The following is a 4,555-nucleotide window of genomic DNA, read 5'->3' as shown; positions in this document are numbered from 1 at the left end:
GATGTGAAGCTCCTGAATCGATGATCCATTCTTGTGGTGCAGAATGAAGAGCAATCAAAGCATGCCCGTTACCTCTTGGATCTGGTGCTTTTTCTCCAGACTTCTTAGCATTCTCAGGAATGTGGTCTCCAAGATTGTGTTGCTGGAGTGTCTCCACCATAAGATCTATAGTCTTCTTCATGCATGCAGATTCAGGATGAAAACCATGGTGGCAATAATTGCACATTGATTTCCCTTTCATTCCTTTCCTTTCCTTTGAGCCAGATCCTTTTGCATGCACAGTAAGTGCATGCGCTTTGGAATTTTTAAGTGTGCCCATTTTGATGAGCTTATCTTGCTCATGCATCAAAGACTGAATAAAAGAATCCAGTGAGGGCATCTTCCAATCTGCACCAGTTGCAGATCTGACTGTGTGGAATGTAGAGACGAATACTGCATACTCTGGACCAAGTTTTGATAAAATGGAAAGAATCAACTGCTTTTCTTGCTTGGATTTGTCGATCCCGCATCCTTTCAGCTGCACCAATAAGGCTTTATACCTTGTGAAAAAATCTTGAATGTTCTCAAAGTTTCTCGGATCTAATGAGTTTAACTCATTTTCGAGAATGTGACCTTGCATTTCATCCTGTTTTCCAAACAATACTTCCAAAATTTTCCATACTTCATTTGGAGTTGAACATGATTCAACATGAAATAGCAGTTCCGGAGAAATAGATAAACATAGGATGCCGAAGGCCTCGTCCATGCGATTGAAATATCTTGCTTTCTCCACTGCTGATGTTGGTTCAACTTCCGTTCTCATGGTTATTCGAAATAAGCCTCTACTTCTGAGATGAAGTTGAATCTTTGGCTTCCATTCGAAATAATTATATGGAGTGAGAATTGCCGATTGTGGAAACTCCAATTTAGACTCCATTCTTTGTTGTTGTTTCAATCTTCTGAACCTGCAAATAAAATCGCTTGTGCACTGATTTATAAATCCCTGTGCTCTGATACCATGTAAGATTTTTGAGATACACAGATAGATCTAGATCTGCAAAACAATAACAAGCTTGCAAGAGAAGGAAAGAAGCGAGCAAGAATTGAGAAAAGAATGAAAGTGATTCTACAATATTAGTTTTAGAATAAATACACAAAAGCAAGTAAGCTAAGCTTAGTTGTACATGCAATAACTAACTAAAGCTAAGTGTGCTTTATCTTATGCTAATGTGTACATGTGCCACATGCAAGCAATAAGTTAACACCAACACAGCTAGTCTAAGTGCATGTACACCAACATACATGGAGGTGGCTTTTCGTTCGTTTACTGAAACAAGATTACTAGATTGAAAATGTTCCCAATAGCGTTTGGATGTCATTTATTGAAGACAAGGACGCATTAAGGAAATAATTTTGTTTAATTGTGGAGTGTAAAAAACTCCATCTCAAAATAATTCAAGTTCAATTATGGACTGAACAGTCCGCAGGAGCAAAGCCGAGAACAGATTGCTGCACATTGTACTGAAAGAAGAAATTTTGCTGTAAAAGATTTCCAATAACACTTGGGGACGGTCCTGTAATGGGTCCGAGTCCCAGGCATCTCAAGTTGTCATCTACCTGCAGGATATAGTTCTCTGGCGGTGGAATAAATGTTTTTCCTCCTTCAAAAACTATTGAGAACTCCGGAAATTTCAATTCAGTTACTCCGGAAGTGTTGAAGCAGAGATCAAATTGCCGCGGAGACATTGTTGCAGCCCTTGGATATGTAATGGCCACATTCAGGGCCTCCAGTATTATTTCGTTGGCCTCTTCTGCTAAATAGGTGAGTGAAGTCCCAGAGTCTATTATCGTCCCACCATTGCCAAATTGATCCATCTCCCAAGCATTGGTCGATATAGGAAGTTTCTCTCCATTGATGGCGATTTCCTCTATGCCCACGTAATAGAATGTTGATGATCCTCCCTGCAGAATCGGAGTATACTGAATTGGCTTTCTCAGTAACAACGGGGCTGAATCTTCGACCATATCTCCAAATACCAGAGAGCTTTTCACTGTGGTGGGCTGTAGATAGTCTCCTAAACAATAAGAAAATTTGCCTCCATATAAACTGGCCGTTTGTATTGCAAATGAATTGGGTCCTTGACCTAACCCTAGCACGCCCTCTGCGCCAACCTCTGTCTGGCCTTGGTTGTCCAGTCCACATCCCATCAAAATATTATGTGCCTTCAATGGCTTACCCATGGTGGAATTCAACGTAATCGTTTCTCGGATATACGGTCCGCTGGTGCTGGAGTTGTCCATGTATCCATAGGTGTACTTGCAAGCCATTTTAGGTCTAAAAATGCATGATAATGTTGGAGATAGGGCATAACATTCTCTGGAGTAACAACGAACATACGATAAAGAAGAGGCTCTCTCGGGATCAAATGGCGGGAAGTGCTGCAATTCTGGCAAGGGTTGCAGTTCACCCAGACGAGATCACTGCCGGTGTCTGCTATAGGCAGGATTTTTTGAGGAGGAGTCCCGACATAAAGCTCTACGAAATAAAGAGCAGTTCCCAGAGTTGCGCCAGAGGCTACTGGCATCTGAAATGCAGTATTGGGTCCCAGGTTCGAACCCACCGGAGGCAAAGCAGACCAGTTATCAGAACTATGGTGCACATGAGAGCTTAATCTCAGCGAATCCAGGCTTATGAGAGCTTGTATGGCCTCGTACCTGCTTGCAAAGTGCCTGTACAGAGGACTATGTATGGAGTAGCGGTGGATCATCTTCATCTCCGTTTTCAAGCTATATCCATGAAGGACATGAAGCAGAAATAATGCCAACCCAAACAAATTATATTTCCCCATTGCTAAGCATTCATGTAAGATATCTCGGGAAGTACGACTGCTCGAATCTAGGATTGATAAAAATACTGATACTGTTCTGCAAAAACTCTAGACCCGAGGATAAAGATATGATTGACAAAGCCACAACTAACTCAATCATACAGGGACAGAAAGCCACTACAACTTGCACGTTAATCCCAGTGGTTTTATAACCATGTCGAAGATAGAATTGGCGTAAGAACGAAAGAAAGGAAAGTGGGTCAATTGGAGAAGAAATAATAAAAAATCAAAACGTAGACAAGACTTAGGCCCTCAACAAACATTAGAAAATCTAGAGGCAGGCCAGACTTACGCGTTCAACAGTACACACACTGTGTATATAAAATTTGCAATTGTATTTTCTTCACTATTTTACACTTTTCCAAGTCACAACTCTTTTCTTATGTCTGATTCTATGGTATTTTATATGATGTACAGTATATGTCCACCATTTTTTCCCTGTTTCTTGTTCTCCAAGACTCGATAACGCGTTATTCCGCCCCATGTCGTTGCAACTCCTAGTCAAATACAGAATTTCCAGACAAGGAGTTTTCAGCAAGACTTTGATCTGTACACGGTTGATGACACCTGTATTAACGCTGTAGATTGACGAATCCTTGAAACCATGTGGGTGCAATTATATAACCCTCGTGACTTTACGTATAAGCTTTCCCTGGCTGTTTTCCCGGAATGATCCTTTTATCCACGAAGAAACATTATTTTCTTTCATGCACAGCCGATCATGTGCAACCTTTGACTATCCCTACTATTATGGATCGATTGATGTATGCATAAATTTGCTTCTCTAATTTTATGCTTTTGCAATCGACCCCACAGAAGACTAAACAGCAATTCCGGGAAGTTTTCTAATTTGATGCTCTTGCAGTCGGCCCCCACAGAGCACTAACCAGCAATTCCGTGAAGTCAGGTGCATGATTTCAACCAGAATTGATATCATCATCTGACATTTTGTTGAAGTGTATCACTCATTTCTGACTTCCTCCCTTGACAGGAATGGTAGTGGAGGGGACACAGGAATAAGAGTAGAGGGAGATGCTAGTTGTAAATCGTCGCAATGAGATTTTGTTGTTAGACCAAGTTAAGAAAGAATCGGGTCATTTATTTTAACAAGTACATTTAATGAGTTATTATGGCTATCACGTAGCCTAACAGCGATTGTGGTAAATCGGTTTTGTTTTCAAGTTTCGGTGAGATGGAGTTTGATATCTAATAGGATTCGCTCAAATTGTAAATTTGACTTGTATAGTTTGTATATAGCTTAAATAGCCATAAAATTATTATTTCATTCAAAAATTTCAATTAAAAAACAGAAAATTTAAAACAAAAAGTTAAACTACACCCACATAAATCTCCGGAAATGAGACACATAAATATCTAGGAAGGGGCTATCCACTGGGATAACGACAAAATTATCCGGCTGATGGAGCCATGGGAAAGGAACATAGGGCCATGGATTGTAAATTGAACATGCTTAACAAATTTCACCAATAATTGTAAATTGAACATGCTTAACACATTTCACGAATAAACATGAATAAGCCGAAAAATTGGGATATCATGATAACATCATACTTTCCATCTACCAAAGAGAAAAATTGTAGAACATTTGTCTTATCGAGATAATATCATACTTTACGTTTACAAATCAAATATAATATAATTTAGATTATGTTTTAGTATACTCATAA

At 39.6% G+C, this 4,555-nt stretch overlaps 1 pseudogene; it reads right to left on the bottom strand.

The window, feature by feature from the left end:
* Positions 1 to 1,440: 1,440 nt before the first annotated feature.
* LOC149193574 (aspartic proteinase NANA, chloroplast-like) lies at positions 1,441 to 2,828 on the bottom strand (annotated as a pseudogene).
* Positions 2,829 to 4,555: the final 1,727 nt, after the last annotated feature.

This window comes from Pinus tabuliformis, chromosome 2_2 (assembly GCF_031772625.1).
Source record: "Pinus tabuliformis cultivar Carrire ecotype Pingquan chromosome 2_2, CPIR1, whole genome shotgun sequence".
Lineage (NCBI taxonomy): Eukaryota > Viridiplantae > Streptophyta > Pinopsida > Pinales > Pinaceae > Pinus > Pinus tabuliformis.
Note: the sequence above shows the minus strand (reverse complement) of the source record. Positions and strands in the feature narration are given on the sequence as shown.